At 36.5% G+C, this 19,009-nt stretch overlaps 1 long non-coding RNA gene across 1 annotated transcript in view; it reads left to right on the plus strand.

Annotated features, from left to right (window-relative positions):
* Positions 1–10,243, plus strand: part of LOC112647150 (uncharacterized) — a 62,027-nt gene extending 51,784 nt beyond the window's left edge. Inside the window, exon 6 of the long non-coding RNA XR_003128127.3 lies at positions 7,843–10,243. This is a non-coding gene — a long non-coding RNA (uncharacterized LOC112647150). The remainder of the gene's footprint in view (positions 1–7,842) is intronic.
* Positions 10,244–19,009: the final 8,766 nt, after the last annotated feature.

Below are 19,009 nucleotides of genomic sequence, written 5' to 3' on the forward strand. Positions count from 1 at the left end.
CATAAGAAATCAGTACATGTTTTGCTTATGGAAAAGATCTGATAGGAACTGAGAGAGGGTACTAGCTTTAACATGGAACAGAATACCTTCAAAATTCCCTGGTTCTTATTTCTGACATGGAAAATGCTGACACTGAAAATTCTGGGTTTTGGGTTTGTTTGTTTGTTTTTAACATTTTTATTTATTTATTTTTTTCATGAGAGACACACACAGAGAGATGCAGAGACACAGGCAGAAGGAGAAGCAGGCTCCATTCAAGGAGCCCGACATGGGACTCGATCCCAGGACTCCAGGATCATGCCCTGGGCCGAAGGCAGGCGCTAAACCAGCTGAACCACCCAGGGATCCCCTGAAAATTCTGCTGTATTTCAGAGGGTATGCATGAAAACTTACTAAATTCTGGGTTTAGTCAGAAGCAGAATTTGACTACAAGTCTATCTGAAAAACAAGCAAAAGTAAAACTTAAGGCTTGCTACCTTGTTGCATTAGTCTAGTAAAATATGGTAAATATTTGGTATGGTAAAGTCAGTTTTCATTTATAAATATCTAGGAAAGGAACAATATGGTTCATTAATTCCACAGACAATTCCAAAATTTAGTGGTTTCAACCATATATGGAATCAAATAGATGTGGGGTGGAATCCTGAATGAATCATTTACCAGCTGGGTAGCCTTAGGCAATTTGATTAATCTCTGAATCTCAAGTTTCTCCCCTATAAGGCACAGATTTCTGTTTATGGCATAAAATGAGATAATGCATATAAAATGCCTAGAATAGTAAGCACTCAGTAAGTATAAGTTACAATTAAATGTGAGCTCCATGAGAGCAGAAACCTTGCTTGTTTTTTTCACCTTTCTACCTCAAGTGCACAGAAAAGTTGTGTAAGTAAAACATTATTACTCTGGCCAACAGCTCCAACTTTGTTCTGTGGTTTTGCTACATTGTTTATCACGCGTCACATGGTTTGAATTTCATGCCCTTTAATTTGAGCCATCTAAAAGACAAAAATCAGAGGGAGAAACCCTACATAGATAACTGATCCCTGGTAAATTAAAAATTATGAGCATGAACCAAAGACAAGCATGACTCACACAGAATAGGAGAATCCCTGATCAGAAAATAGGTACTTTTGGAAGTTGTTCTAACTACCTTTACAAAAGGCCACTATTTTTGGTGAGCTTCTGCTTTGGTGAAAGTTTTCTAACAAACAAGTAAATTGGGTCTTAGGGGATCCCTGTGGAATAGTTGTAATTCAGTCTGATAGAGGAATAAAACAGAGAGGTTCTAGACAGATTGCTCCAGGTCAGTGATCAGATTGAAATTAAAACTCAAATTGCTTAATTTCCTAATCATTGTTCAATTATTGATCATACTTATTTGTCTCCTATATTGAGAGAGAATTTGGTTAGTGGTATGAAGCAACATTAGAAAACAAGGTATATATAGTGTGTGATCTCAGTCTTTCTTCAGGGAATTCAGGCTGAATTTGCAACAAATCGTATAAATCTTATAAAGATCAATGATCAAAGTCTGCCCAGGGGTCCTGCTGCCTTAGATGGAGAACCAATCCTGGTTCACATTCATAGGAGCATACTTTCAGTGTGGCAAACATTGGTAGAGGATGAGATTGTCCCATCCCAAAACTGCCTAACCAATCATCCCCTGTGAAATGACCAGTTTATTGGGTCTCTACATACGGCAAACACAAAACCATACAGAAAGATTCACATTCCAAGATAAAACTACACTCCGATATTTCTATAATTACAGAAGTTAATATGGCTATTCATAAAGTTAAGGCCAATGAATACACTTAAAAGCAGAAGAGAGAGGGGAACATGCCAGAGGCCAAACTATAAATATGGAAACTAGTATTAAATGTTGTAGGTACCTGATTATAGATGGTTTATGACATGAACTCATATCAAAACTACAGTGACTACTTTTGTCTTTCTCTACTCCTACTTCTGTGAGAGAAGGAAGATAGCAAGCAATGGGAAATGGGAGGATATAGTTTATAAGAAGCATTACCATAGAACTCTGTTGAAACTTGGGTGTCTTGTTCTTTGTATCCAGGGTTGGATATTCCAAGTTATACAAGAGCTCTCAGATGATTCTAAACCTTCATCTTAACAGCTTGTTTGTAGCTTTTGATGGGATTTAAGATCCTAAGACTTTATCTAAATGTAAATAATTGTTTTAGTGTCTCTTCTTTACATGCTAATATTAAGGAAGTATCCTTCTTTTATATTGTGGAAGTCAGGTAAACCACAGTCAAGGTCTGTGGCTTGAGGAGAAGCTGACTTGAATCAGAGATGTGGGTTTAGTTCAATTTCCAGAGCATACCAAATAACTTTAATGGATCACAGAGAGCCTAATGCTAGTTCGTCTTGAGAAGTTGATGTGTACATGTGCATAAAATGTATATTAGAAGTATATTAATATAATTCTATCTCAACAGATTTAATTCTTAAATGTTACATATACTTGTTTAATCTCCCATTTTAAAAGTAGAAAAGGTTAGATTATAACATCAGGTTAGCTCTCTTTGAAGCAGGTAATAATTAAGTTGATTCACTGTTGCAATTACTGTCAAATCCCCCTTAATTACCAGAGATTTTATAGCAGCTTCATTATACGTCTGCTGTAATGCATTGTGGCCCCAAGGAGAAGTGTTGCAGGAAATTCTGCATAGCATGGATAATTCTAACCTGCAGTTACAGCTTCCAGCAAAAGCTCCTGCACTAAATTTATCTTTTTTTGACATTTCTCCCTGTTACTCAAGCAGTTAAATGAGTTAACATTACTAAAATACCTACCTAACTTTGAAAGTTAGAATTGATTTCTCCATAGACATTAAAAACAACAACAAAAAATAGACAAAGAAGGGATAAATTAGCCTTCAGAATTCCTGAAAAAGCATTAAATTATGTTTAATAATGAATTTCGTTCATAGCATTCAAATAGATGTGAGATCTATATCTAAATCACAAACATATTCCATATTTCTACTTTTGCGGATATTTCTTCTATGATAAGCAAGACAAAAATGATTACTGAATTCCTAACAGATAATCTTGAAGAGGATAATCAACTGCTTTTTATTTATCAATGATTTTTCAACTAATTTCTGGGAAAAGTAATCATTTTAAAAAAGGTCATTTTTAAGTTTCCATATCACTGCTTGTTTTCATTGGAAAAATCTTTACAAATCAGAGCCTGCAAATTGAGTAAAGTTCAAAACAGATAACTGAATAATGTCTCTTACAGATCTCTTTTTGACCAAGGAATTTACTCCACAGAATATATTAGATTCAGAAAGGGTTGCAGTGTCAATGACACTATTGGCAGCTGTGTTAACAGTTAAGGGCCTGGCTTTGTACAGCAACACAGTTATTAAATTTCTCCAGAGACCATGACTCATTAATCAAATATTCATACATCTCTGTAAATACACACTGAACAGAGAATACCCTCAGAGCTGAGCATCCCAGTACAAGTGCTCTTTCATGTAACACTGACAAAATCCTGAGAACATGCGGTCATGTTTTGCATTTCTAATGCACTATGTCCTCTTTAATACTCCATTTCCTAAAAACAGAACACAAATGATCTTACTGATCGCAAGTGTTAGAGGGTTACAATTAAAATTATTCCACTATTGCTTCATACCATCTTTTTTTAAAATGAGGACAGTGAATCAATTCTTCTGTTCTTTGTTTACCATCAAACAAGTAATTTTTTCCCAGGCGGATGAAGAAACCGAGGCCATGCTCCTATTAATACAAGAATTTGTATTAGCATGAAAACAACAAATCACTACTTAAACTAGGGAGGCCAAATAACTTAACATATTAGCAGACATGAACTTGCTATATTTTGCAAAGTCCTCAGTCTGCTTAATACCACTGGGAGTTTTCTTCCTATCGTACAGTAACAAAAGGTTCTTTCTCAATTGCAGTCTCTGGAAAATTGGGGTCTGAAAGCCAGGGAAAGAAGACAAGGCTCAAAATGTTGCCTCATAAGGGTACTAAGATCAGACTTTTCACCTCAGGGTGGGCAGGATGTACTATGCAGAGGGAAGAAAAAAAAGGGAGCATCTTACATAAACTTCCCATCTATCTCACAGTTTCTGAAACAATGGGAACCTGATTCTCAATGCCAGTGAAATATAAGCAAATCTGTCAAGTGCTAGCTCATCTCTTCAGCCTGTTCAGTCTACTAACCAAACTGACTGTCTTTAATCCCAGTTAATCCCAGGTCAAAGACTTCCCTCCCACAGCTGCCCTGTTTTCACCCCCATGCAGTTCAATCCTACTCCACTCTGTTTTCGCTTGTGCCTTCTTCTCTGTCCTTTGGAACCTCTCCCTCAATATGATGAAGGGAAAACTAGAACAGACTTTTGAATCAGGAGAGGCTTAAATCCCAGATCTGCAAATTACTAATTGCACTAACTTGGCAAGTTACATTACCATATCTGACCCTCAGTTACTTCATCTCTAAAATGGAAACAGTAAAAATACCTCATTTCCCAGGATTTTCGTGAAGATTAAACTAAATATACTAAGTATTTTATAAAATACTTAGTAAGTGCTCCCAAAATGACCATTGTTGCCATTATCATTATTGCAATCATCAATCCTCTCTCTCTTCACATCAATTTAAACTTATTTTTCCTGACAATACTAAAGAATTCCTAAACTCACCAGCAGAGACTCCTTCCATTTAAACCTGTGTGGTCCAGAGGAGTAGCTTTGCATTCCCACTTCCAGGTGCTGGCTCTATCCTCATTCACCCCTTCTCCTAGTGATGTTCCCACCATCTACTTTTGACACTCAAAATGCTCCAACTCTGGACAGCAGCCTGAACTTTTGTCTTGACTAATATTCTCTTGACCTTCTATCATTCCATGTCCCCCACTTTTCTCACTCTAAATCCTCTGGTAATCTGGTAAAGTCAGTGGGCTCATTCTCAAAAAAATTTTTTTTTAAGATTTTATTTATTTATTCATGAGAAACACAGAGAGAGAGAGGCAGAGACAGAAGCAGAGGGAGAAGCAGGCTCCATGCAGGGAGCCTGATGTGGGACTCGATCCTGGGGTTCCAGGATCACGCCCTGAGCCAAAGGCAGATGCTTAACTGCTGAGCCACCCAGGCGTCCCCATATTTTTAAATATAAATGAAATTCAATGGCTACAAGGGGAATGGTTATTAAAATATTTTTAATTTGTGACATATTGTAATGTATTTGCTTCATTCATAAGTCCTAGCAGCAAGTCTTGCCACAATTTCAAAACAGTATAAATATTTCAAAATAACTACATTATGATTTGAAAGTATTTATGATTTGTTAGTGACAAAATCCCAGGTACTGCTAATACAACTGTACTTTGTTGCCTACATTCTTAGTGAAAGAGAAATACTGTGTTTCAGTTAGATGTTAATGAAAATAAAGATGTAATTTTTTTTGCATCCAAGTCCATAGATGCTTCAGTTCTTTTTCTGGTTTCATTAAGAACCTATACATTAAATAACCTACTGATCTTTAGCCCCATTGAAATACACTAACTTCATTCATAGACTCTATAGAATTATGTCTAGTTAAAACAGACTTTAGGGGTAAGGGCTTGAGAAATCATCTTCCAATTTTAAATCTTCACATTTTAATCACAGTTCTGACTTCTGTACCTTTTATCTTTTTTTAAGATTTTATTTATTCATGAGAGACACAGAGAAAGAGAGAGAGGCAGAGACACAGGCAGAGGGAGAAGCAGGCTCCATGCAGGGAGCCCGATGTGGGACTTGACCCGGGGTCTCCAGGATCAGGACCTGGGCTGAAGATGGCGCTAAACCACTGAGCCACCCGGGGTTCCCTGTACCCTTTGTTTCTTCCTTCATAGTACATTTCCAGGCATCTACCTACATACGTATAAATTTCAGCCTGATACTCAAGGCCCTCAGTCACAGGCCTTCAATAAACATTTCATTCTTATCACTCATTTTTCTGTAAATATCACAGGATGTTTATCATCATCCCCTTACTAAATATCAGCTTGCTAGGCAGTAGAACAACCACAATCAGCCACATGTGCTTCAAATGCACCCTAGAGGTATGGCCCTTTACCTTGATCCCCCCCCCCCTTTCATTTAGAAAACATGCCCATGGATCCTCTCTGTGGGTCTTTGTGCTGTTTCTTTATTAGCCCAAATGCTTACCTTGTCCCTGCTTTTACATAAATCATACCAGACTTTTAGGTTCATGTTCACCCCATCCTCTATGAAGACTTTCCTAACCCCATACCAGATGTAAGCTTTCTTGAAACCAAATATAATTTTATTTTGTAGACCTTCTAAGTCTTCACTTCCCCTGCCAAGTGTGAGTTTTTAATGTATCTTCCCCACCTTTAAGTAAATTTCTAAGTTCCCTGACAGAAGTGTCACTTTATCTCAATGTATTCTATAGAACCTACAGACATTCAATATTGGAATAGAATTAAGAGGTTTTAGGGGATTCGTTGGTTTTTTTTTTTTTCCTAAGTTGTTCTCCAGTGCCACTTCACACACAAAAAATACTCTTAAAGCCTTTTCAGATCTTAAGGCAGACATGAATGAAATCTTGACAACAGTTTTATTTTTTTTAAAGGTTTTCATTTATTCATGAGAGATACACACACAGAGGGAGAGAGGCAGAGGGAGAAACAGACTCCATGCAGGGAGCCCGACGTGGAACTCGATCCCAGGTCTCCAGGATCAGGCAGGCCCTGGGCTGAAGGCGGCGCTAAACCACTGAGCTAAACCACCCAGGCTGCCCTTGACAACAGTTTTAAAGGCTATTCCTTGCTGAGTATTCACTATGGGCCAGGCATTTTTTTCTTAGTGTTTTTACATGTTTCCTCACTTAATTCTCCCAATAGCCCAATGTAATAGTTACTATTATCCATATTACATAGGTGAGATTAAGTAGCATGCTCAAGGCTAGTAAGTGCTAAAGTCACAATTTGGGCAGAGCCAGTCTGACTCTACAGTTTAACCAGTTTACTAATGCCATCTCCACTGTATAACACTGAAGCTTGACAGGGAAATTAAATATGCTTTTTTCTAAATACAAGGATTTATCATTTTTTCCAAACTAATAGTTTTAAGTGAATATGGGTAGTCTTTTGAAGCATTTGTTGTGGCTACAGATGGATATAACATTATCTACTATAATTATATAAGACCTGTGTTTTACATGTGTTTTTTTTTTTTAAGGTTTTGTTTTTTTGTTTTTTGTTTTTGTTTTTTTGTTTGTTTGGTTGTTTGTTTTTTTGAGAGAGAGAGACAGAGAGAGCATGAGGAGAAGGGGCAGAGGGAGAGAGGGACAAGCAGACTCCCCACTAAGTGCAGAGCCTGATTGCAGAGCTCAATCCCAGGACCTTGAGACCATGACCTAAGCTGAAGTGAGATACTTAACCAACTGACCACCCAGGTACCCCGGGTGTTTTACATGATTTATTCCTTTCCAAACATGTATCTTTGGTGTTTGAGCCAATTTTATACTATGTTAAAATTTAATAACACTTTACGTTGTAAAAACAGAAACTGAGAAAAATGAACAAAAATTTTAGAAATTAACAAGCTGATCCTAAAATTTGGATGAAAATATAAGGAATTCAGAATTTCCAAGATTATCTTGAAAAGAAGAAAGCTGGAAGACTTACACTTCCCAATTTCAAATTTTACTTCAAAGCTATAGTAATCAAGATAGTGTAGTACTGGCATAAGGATAGATATACAGATAAATGGAATAGAACTTGGAGTCCAGAAATAAATACTTACATTTTTATGGTCACTTGATTTCAGCAAGAATGCCAAGACCATTCAATGGGGAAGGATTAGTCTTTGCAACAAATAGTGCTGGAACAACTGGATATCCACATGCCAAAGAAGGAATATGGACACTTATCTCACACCTTATACAAAAATCAACTCAAAATGAGTAAAAACAAAACAAATGTAAGACCTAAAACTGTAAAACTCTTAGAGGAAAGTGTAAGTATAAATCTTTGTAACCTTGGGTTAAGTAATGGTTTCTTAACATAATACAAACAACCAAAGAAAATAGAAAATAGATAAATTGGACTGTATCAAAATTAAAACCATTTGTGTCGGGCACCCCGGGTGGCTCAGCAGTTTAGTGCTGCCTTCAACCCAGGGCGTGATCCTGGAGTCCCGGGATCGAGTCCCATGTTGGGCTTCCTGTGTGGAGCCTCCTTCTCCCTCTGTCTCTGTCTCTGTCTCTGTCTCTCTCTCTCTCTCTCTCTGTGTCTCTCATGAATAAATAAATTTTTTAAAAAACCTTTTAAAAAATTTGTGTCTCAAAGGACACCATTAAGAAAGTGAACAGAATGGGAGGAAATGTTTGGAAGTCATATATCTGATAAAGGACTTCTGTGCAGAATATGCAAAGAACTCTTACAACTCAATAATATAAAGACAAATAGCCCAATTTAAAATGAGCGAAGAATTTCAATATACACTTCTCCAAAGAAAATATACAAATGGCCAATAAGCACATGAAAAGATACTCAACATAATTAGTCACTGGGAAAATGCAAATCAAAACCACAGTAAAATACCACTTTATACACAGTAGATGGCTAAAATGAAAAAGCCAGACAATAACAGAGGTGTTGTTGAGGAAGTAGAAAAAGTGGAACCTTCATACAATGCTGGTAGGATTGTAAAATGGTATAGCACATAGGAAAACAGTTTGGCAGTTCCTTAAATAGCTAAACAGAGCTACCACTTAACCAGGAATCACACTCCTCAGCATATACACAGTAGAAATGAAATGAAAACAAGTATCCACACAAATTTGTGTACACAGATGTTCATAGCATTATACACAATAGCCCAAAAGCAGGAACAACCAATGTCCATCACCTAATAAATAAACAAAATATGCTATATCCATCAAATGGAATATTATTCAGCCACAAAAAAAGAATGAAGTGCCACTAGTTTTTGAAAGTAGTATGCTTAAGTGAAAGGAGTCAGACACAAAGGCCACATCTTTATGAGTCCATTAATATGAAATTAATAGGCAAATCCATACAAACAGAATTAATTAGTGGGTACAGGGTTTCTTTTTAGAATAATGAAAATATCCTGGACTTTGATAGTAGTAATCATTCACAACTCAGTGAATATATTAAAAACCACTGAACTGTATACTTTATATGGGTGAATTATATCTTAATAGAGGTATTACTTTAAAAAAAATCCATGAGATACCACTTCACATCCACTAGGATAATAGTCAGACATTAGATTTTCCTATGTAATCTGATTCCCCTAAATCACCTTAAATATTATAAAATTTGAACTTTTAAACATGAACCAACAAAGAAGCACGTTCAGCTCTGAGCTGATGCTGCCTGCCAGCTAATGGCCCAATCTTTGTGTAGCAGTTTATACAGTATTGGATTTTATATTTCACTTACCCTCATTTTGTAAACATGACAGGAAAACAGGAAAATGAAAGTGCTAAAAGTCCTGGTAAGAAATATAGGTCTTGCCCCTTAATTTGATATAATTAATATAAAGATAGATATAATTATTAGCTTCAGGGTACTTAGGTGGCTCAGTTAGTTAGGCAGCTGACTCTGGATTTCAGCTCAGGTCATGATCTCAGTGTCCTGGAATGAGCCACATGTCAGGCTTGGTGCTCAATGGGGAGTCTGCTTGAGGACACACACACTCTCTCTCCCTCTACTTTTCCCCCTACTCACATGCTCTCTTTCTCTAAAATTAATAAATCTTTAAAAAAATTACTAGCCTTAGGGTGCCCAGGTGGCTGAGTGGTTGAGTGTCTGCTTTCAGTTCAGGTCATGATCCCAGGGTCCTGAGATCAAGCCCCACATCCAGCTCCCTATTCAGTGGGGAATCTGCTTCTCCCTCCCCATCTACTTCTTCCCCACCTCCCGGCTTGTGTGCACGCTCTCTCTCTCTCTCTCTCTCTCTCTCTCTCTCAAATAAATAAGTGAAGTTTTTTTAATTAAAAATAAAAAATTTTTTAAATTATTAGCCTCAATGAAATGTTCACTTGACTTTGTCAGTCAACTATATGATTATAAGAGAATAAAAATAAAGTGCATCTATGAAATGCTGAGACTATATCATCCAAGATCACGTCAAGCCTATATGATTAGAAATCATTTTGCAATGTTTTTAATGTTTTCATGTTTTATATTCTCTTAGAACCTTCCTTAAAACATTGTTTGGAAACATCTATTGTTCAATTCCTTGAGATTCAACTATTTTAAGTATTTATAGGATGAAATATAAAAAAATAAGAGTCTCTCTAAATACAGGCATGAAACTGGCAAAGCACAATGGATCAATTTTAAGAACCAGTCACAAGACAAAAAAAAAGATTACCATGCAAATCAGAGGCTTCAATGTCAATATACAAACCAAAATATAAAAAAACTGAATAAGTGATGGCACTCTTCATCAAACACAAATTTTTTAAAGATTTATTTATTTATTTTGAGAGAGAGAGAGCACACTTTGTGGGGAGGGGCAGAAAGGGAAGGAGAATCTTAAGCAGACTCCATGCTGAACGCATAGTCGAGTGCAGGGCTCTAATTCATGACCCTGAGATTATGACCTGAGCTGAAACCAAGAGTTGGATGGTTAACCAGCTGTGCCACCCAGATGCCCCAGACACAATTAAATTTTAAAAACAAGACTCAAAATTCAACATATTGTACATGCTTATTAATGTAAACATGAACACAAAATAGAAGGGAATGTAGACAATTGAAGGTAATATATGTATTTTTTAAGACTTTATTTTTCTCTATTCCCAGTGTGGGGCTCAAACCCACAACAACAAGATCAAGAGTGACATGCTCCCTTGACGGAACCTGCCAGGTGCCCTGAAAGTATGTTAAGAGAACAGAAGTGTGAGGTGGATTCTTTTACCTTAATCCCAGATCTAATTCCCCACCTTAGATTCATTAAAATACAAGCAAATTGATCACAATTGTGCTAAGTAAACAGCAAGTAGTATGTAAATATTAGCTACACAGATGCCATATTGCATAACTCTAGGTAGTGCCATTCACATAACATACACCAAAGATAATGTCCCTTGAAGTGGTGCAGCACGGCAGCCCATATCCACTTCCTGGTATTGGTCAGTATTTACTTTCTTCCCATGCCTACATCAAATTTTAAAACATCCCAGCCCACAAGCCTTTTTAATTGGCTTTTTTAATTCATGTTTTTAAAATCTGTGTCAGTGTACTATGCTGTTTTTGCCCATGAGATTTCTAATTTTACCTTTCCTACTTATAAAATAACTTTTAAACCCATGAATTCCTAATTCCTTCTAATTTATATTAGTATGAAATACATAAAACATTTATAATTAATTTCCAATAATTTAATTGGAAGAGAATTCTCTGCAGGATTTTATGTTTTACTCTTGAATGAAGTCAATATCTGGATTGTTGACTTAAAATAAGGGAAGAGCTAGTAGGAAGAACTTAAGATGGTAGGAGGACCCTGAGCTCATCTCCTCCCACAGATACACCAAGGCTATATATACATATAGAGCAGCTCTCTCTGAGAATAGCCTGAAGACTGGAAAAACAGCTTTTCCATGGCTAAAGACATGAAAAAAAAGACCATATCAAGAAGGGTAGTAGGGGCAGAGACACAGTCTGGTCGGGATCCACAACCCCAATATGGCAACCCACAAATGGAAGGATATCACAAGTGCAGAGGTCCTCAAGGAGTGAGGGGTTCAAGCCCTACATTAGGCACCACCCACCCTGGGGACCTGTACCAGAGAGACAAGCCTCCATGCATCTAGCTTTGAAAATCAGTGGGGCTTAACTTCAGGAGAGCCAGAAGGCTATAGGAAATCAAGACTGCTCTTAAAGGGTCCATGCACAAACTCATTCTAAGATCCAGAGGCAGCAGTTTGAAAAGTGCCTGGGTTATACATGAAGATTTACTGACTAATTTTAGGGCAAGTGCTAGAGGGGAAAGAATCTGTAGGAAATTTCTCTGGAAATGGAAGCATTGGTAAGTGCCATTTTTCTTGGAGGCTAGGAGGCCTAGGAGGCTACCTAGGCCAACATTGGTGGCTACCAGTTCTGACACTCAACATCTATCTTGCTAGCACCATTCACCCTGCCCTGGCATTCCTTTGCAGACCCACCCCGCCAACCTGCCTGCCCTGACTGGCATCCCTCCAAAGCAGCTCCTGTCCCACAACGGAAGGATAGTCCTGCTCACCTACAAGCCCATAAGAGTAGTGGCCAGGCCTTGCAGGAAGCCACATTGGGTCAAGCCCTGCCCGCAAGTGCACCCAAGGCAGTCTCAGCCAGCCACAAGAGTGTGCATGCAGTCTACACAGAAGACACCCTCAAAGTGCCTGGTTTGGGTCACCAGGAGTGATTTCATGTCTAGGCCCCACAGAACACCTATATAAGGCCACTCCTTTAAGACCAGGAAATGTAGCTGATCTACCTAATAGAAAGTCAGGATTAATGAGGAGAGAGGAATATGTTCCAAATGAAAGAATAAGACAAAACCTCAGAAAAAACTAAAAGTGGAGCTAAGCAAACTACTGAAAAAAAGTTCAAAGTAATGGTCTGAAAGTTACTCACCAAATTCAGAAGAATGGATGGACACAGTGAGAACTTCAACAGAAATAGAAGATATGTATTTTTTAAATCAGCACTGAATATAATAACTGAATGAAAAATACACTAGAGAGAATCAACAGCAGATTAGAAGATGCATAAGAATGAGTGATCTGGAAGATAGGGTAATGAAATTATCCAACCTAAAAAGCAAAAAAAATGTTAATGAGGATAGTTTAAGGGACCTCAAGAACAACACTAACCATACTAACATTCATGTTACAGGGGTCCCAGAAGGAGAGCAGAGAGTGAAAGGGGCAGAAAACTTATTTGAAGAATTATTAGCTGAGAAGCTCCCTAACTTGGGAAAGGAAACAGACATCCAGGTTCAAGAAGTACAGAGAGCCCCAAACAATATGAACCCAAAGAGATCCACACCAAGACACATCATAATGAAAATGTTAAAAATTAAAGACTCTTAAAAGGAGCAAGAGAAAAGCAACTAATTATGCAAGGGAACAACCATAAAACTATTGGCTGATTTTTCAGCAGAAACTTTGTAGGCCAGAAGACAGTGGCATGATATATTCAAAGTATGGAAAGGAAAAGGGGATCCCTGGGTGGCTCAGTGGTTTGGCGCCTGCCTTTGGCCCAGGGTGCAATCCTGGAGTCCTGGGATCAAGTCCCACATCAGGCTCCTGGCATGGAGCCTGCTTCTCCCTCTGCCTGTGTCTCTGCCTCTCTCTCTCTCTATGTCTATCATGAATAAAAATAAATAAAATAAATCTTTAAAAAAAAAAAAAGGAAAGGAAAAAAACGTACAACCAAGAATACTGGGGAAAATTATTATTCAGAACTGAAGGAGAAGTAAAGAGTTTCCCAAGCAAACAAAAGTTAAAGTTCATCACTCTAAACCAGATTTATAAGAAATGTGGGAAAGGCCATAACTAGAAGTTAGAAAAAATATTTTTTTAAGATTTATTTATTTATTATTTATGATAGACACAGAGAGAGAGAGGCAGAGACACAGGAGGAGGGAGAAGCAGGCTCCATGCCGGGAGCCCAACGCGGGACTCGATCCCGGGACTCCAGGATCATGCCCTGGGCCAAAGGCAGGCGCCAAACCGCTGAGCCACTCAGGGATCCCCAATAACTAGAAGTAAGAAACTTATAAAAGAAGAAAAATCTCACTGGTAAAAGCAAACATATGGATCAACCACTTGTAAAGTTAGTATGAAGGTTAGAAAACAAGAGTAGCACCTTTCTACTTGCTAGATGGAATGCTGCCCAATTCATGGATCATTGAATAAAGCCAATTAGATCTTTAAAAAAAAAATGACAAAAGTAGTCAAATTGATTATATTTACAATAATTAGATAATGGATACACACAATAAAAAGATAAAAATATGACATACAGAAAACAGAGAAGGGAGAATGAAAATGTAGTGCTTTTAGAATGTGACAGTATGCAGTTTCCTCAAAAAGTTAAAAACAGAACTACCCTACGATCCAGCAACTGCACTACTAGGTATTTATCCAAGGGATACAAAAATACTCATTCTGCCTGCCCACCCCCCTCCACTCATGTATACACACACACAATGCCTCTCTGCAATAAATAAAACTTTTTTTTTTAATGTATCACCAAAAAAATATTCAAAGGCGGGTGCCTGGTGACTCAGTCAGTTAAGCATCTGCCTTCAGCTCAGGTCATGATCTCAGAGTCATTGGGCTCCCTGCTTGACATGGAGTCTACTTCTCCTTCTCTCTCTGCTACTCCCCCCAGCTCATATTCTCTCTCTGTCTCTCTCAAATAAATGAATAAAATTTTAAATAAACAAAAATAAGTATTCTGAGATTTTTATACAAAAAATATGAAAATGTGTTCGAACTTATATGACCATCAACTTAAAAGAGACTGGTGTATACAATGGATGTTGTATATGATTCTTATGGTAACCACAAACCAAGACCTAATAGATACACAAATAAAGAGAAAGGAATCCAAGCATAACACTAAAGAAAATCATCATATTATAAGGGAAGAGATCAAGAAATGCTCCAATTAAAAGACACAGGATGAGTAAATGGATTTAAAAAAAAAAGAGAGAGACCTATATATATGTTACCTACAAGAGAATCACTTCAGACCAAAAGACCCATACAGACTGAAAGTAAAAAGATGACAAAAGATAGTCTATACAAATGCAATTGAAAACATTTAAAAAGCTGTAGTAGCACTACTTCTTTTAGGCAAAACAGACCTTAAAACAAAGACTGTAACAAGGGACAAAGAAGGAAGGGTTTATTACATAATGAAAAGGGATCAATCCAACAAGAGACTATAAAGTTGGAAATACCTATGCACCCAACTTAAGACCACATAAATATATAAAGAAAGTATTAATAGGCAAAAAGGGAGAAAATGAAAGTAATACAGTAATAGTAGGTGACTTTAAGACCCCATTTGCATCATGGATACTGACAGAAAAATCCATAAGGACACAGTGACTCTAACACATGAGACAAGATGGACTTACCAGATAAATACAGAACATTCCATCCAAAAATAGCAGAATACACATTATTTTCAAGTGCCCATGGAACATGCTCCAGGACAGATCATGTTAGGCCACAAAACAAGTCTCAATAAATTTAAGATTGAAATCATAACCATCTTTTCCAACCACAGTGCTTTTAAACTAGAAATCAATTACAAGGAAAAAAACTGGAAAAAATACAAACATGTAGAGACTAACCAACATACTACGAAGCAACCAATAAGTCAATGAAGAAAGCAAAGAGGAAATAAAAAGTGTCTGAAAACATAAATGAGCATGGAAGTATGATGTTTCAAAATCTATGGGTCACAGCAAAGCAGTTCTATGACGGAAGTTTACAGTAATACAGGCCTACCTCAAAAAATAAGAAAAATCTGAAATAATCTAACCTTACAACTAAAGGAACAAGAAAAGAAGTAAAAATAAAGCCCAAAGTTAGCAGAGGGAAGGAAATATTAAATATCAGAAAGTGAAAATAAATAGAGATGGAAGAAGGAAGGAAAGTAGAAGAAAGGAAGGAAAGAAGGAAAAGAAAAAGTCAACAAAACTATGGAGGACTCAAAATCAAAACTCAAAGAAAAGTTACAACTGACACCACAGAAATACAAAGGATTACAAGGAACTACTACAAACAAGTATATGGCAACAAATTGGACAACCTACAAGAAATAGATAAATTCCTAGAAACATACAGTCTTCCAACATTAAATTAAGAAGAAATAGAAAAACTGACCAGACCAGTTACTGGTAATGAAATTGAATCAATAATCAGCAAACTGCCAGCAAACAAGTCCAGGACCAGATGGCCTCAAAGGTGAATTCTACCAAACATTTTTTTAAGAGATATATATAATCATATTATATATAATATGATTATATATATATATATGAATTATATATATCTATATGAATATGATTGATGGGGGGGTTGATTGATTGGGGGGGAGGGCAGAGAGAAGAAGGAGAGAATCTCATGCAGACTCCACACCAAGCGTGGAGCCCAGTGCAGGGTTCAATCCCATGACCCTGAGATCATGACCTGAGCTCAAATCAAGTCAGATGCTTAACTGACTGAGCCACTCAGTGCCCCTCTACCAAACACTTAAAGAGTTAATACCTATCCTTCTCAAACTATTCCAAAAAAAATAGAAAAGGAACACTTCCCAATTCATTCTACAAGACCAGCATTACCCTGATACCAATGCCAAAGAGAGAGTCTCTCTCTCTCTCTCTCTCTCCAGGCCAACATCCCTCATGAATATAGATGCAAAAATCCTCAACAAAATATTAGTAAACCAAATTTAACAATAAATCCAAAGGATCATACACCATGATTAAGTGAGATCATTCCAGGAATGCAAGGATGGTTTAATATCCACAAATCAATGTGATGTACCACATTAGCAAAATGAAAGATAAAAATCATATAGTCATCTCAATAGATGCAGAAAAAGCATTTGACAAAATCCAATATCCATTTATGATAAACACTCTCAACAAAGTGGGTATAGAGGGAACATACCTCAACATAAATAAAGGCTATGTGACAAACCCCCAGCTAACATCATAGCTGAAACGGTGAAAAGCTGAAAGCTTTTCCTCTAGGATCAGGAACTAGACAAGACTGCCCACTCTTGTCACTTTTATTCAACATAGTACTGGGAATCTCCGACACAGCAGTCAGGAAAAAGAAATAAAAGGCATCCACGTGGTAAGGAAAAAATAAAACTGTTACTATTTGCAGATGATATGATATTGTATGTTGAAAACCCTAAGGACTTCACCAGAAAAACTACTGGAACTAATAAATGAATTCAGCAAAGTTGCAGGATACAAAACTAATATCCAGAAATTTGTTGTGTTTCTATGTGCTAACAACAAACTATCATAAAGAGAAATTGAGAAAACAATCCTATTTACAATTACATCAAAAAGTATAAAATACCTAGGAATAAATCTAACCAAGAAGGTAAAAGACCTGTCCTCTGAAAACTATAAGACTTTGATAAAAGAAACAGAAGATTACACAAATAAATGGGAATATATACCATAATCATGAATTGGGAGAATTAACATTGTCCATACTACCCAAAGCAATCTGCAGATTGAACACAATCCCTATCAGTAGTATTTTTCATAGAACTAGAACAAATAATCCTAAAATCTATATGAAACCACAGCCCCAATAGCCCAAGCACCTACCCCCAATAGCCAAAGCAATCAAGAAAAAACAAAGTAGGAAGTATCATACTCTGAGGTTTCAAACTATACTACAAAGCTGTGGTAATCAAAACTATATATGGTACTGGAACAAAACCAGAAACCCAGAACAATGGAACAGAATAGAGAGTCCAGAAATAAATCCACACTTATATGGCCAATTAATCTATGATCAAGGCAAGAACATACAATGGGGAAAAGACAGTCTCTTCAATAAATGGTGCTGGAAAAACTGAATAGCTACATGCAAAAGAATGAAACTGGACCAGTTTCTTATATACAAAAATAAACTGAAAATGGATTAAAGACCTAAATGTAAGAACTAAAGTCATAAACTCCTAAAAGAAAACATAGGCAGTAAATCTTGGTCATTGGTCTTAGCAAAAAAAAAAAAAAAAAAAAAGGCTTTGTCTCATCATCACGCAACAAGAACAAATGCAAAAATAAATAATCAGGACTACATCAAATTAAAACGCTTTTGCACAGTGAAGGGAAACTATCAACAAAACAAATAGGGAACCTACTGAATAGAAGAAAATATTTGCAAGTAATATATCTTGATAAGGGGTTAATATCCACAATATATATACTCAACACCAAAACTACAAACAATCCAGTTAAAAAGTGGGCAAGGGACCTGAATAAACATTTTTCCAAGACATCTAGGTAGCCAACAGGCATATGAAAAGGTGCTCAACATCGTTAATTATCAGGGTAATGCAAATAAAAGACACAATGAGATTATCACCTCATACCTGTCAGAATGACTAATATCAAAAATATAAAAAATAACAACCATTGGAGAAGACATGGAGAAAAGGGAACCTTCCCATAATATACATTGGTGCAGCCCCTATAGAAATTCCTCAAAAAATTAAAAATAGAAATATCATATAGCTTAGCAATTCCACTCCTGGATATTTATCCAAAGAAAACAAAAACACCAATCCAAAAAAGCTATATGCACCCCTGTGTTCACTACAGCATTATTTACAATAGCCAAATATGGAAGTGTCCATCAATAGATGAATGGATAAAAATGTGATATATATGTGTGCATATATATCAGAGAACAACACATGATTTCACTTAGATGTAGAATCTAAAAAACAAAATAAATGAACAAAACAAACATATTCACAAATACAGAAAACAAACAGGTGGTTGCTGGAGCAAAGGGGTTAGGGGCAAGTGGCAAAATAAGTGAAGAGCATTAAGAGGTACAAATTCCAGTTATAAAACAAGTCACAGGAATGTATAGAACATACGGCATATAGTCAACAATATTATACTAACTTTGTATGATGGTAGATGGTAACTACATTTTTATCATAATGATTATTTCATAATATATAAATGTTGAATCATTATGTTTTGCCCCTGAAACTAAATAATATTGTATGTCAACTATATATATATATATATATATATATATATATATATATATATATGAAGATTGAGTTTCTAATTTCTGGAGGAACTGGTTACAGAGTAGTACAGTAATCTTCCTACCTAATAACATACATGTATTCTCCACTTTTGTTTTAAAGATTTTACTTATTTATTCATGAGAGACCCAGAG

The sequence above is a fragment of the Canis lupus genome, chromosome 5, assembly GCF_003254725.2.
Source record: "Canis lupus dingo isolate Sandy chromosome 5, ASM325472v2, whole genome shotgun sequence".
Classification (NCBI taxonomy): Eukaryota; Metazoa; Chordata; class Mammalia; order Carnivora; family Canidae; genus Canis; species Canis lupus.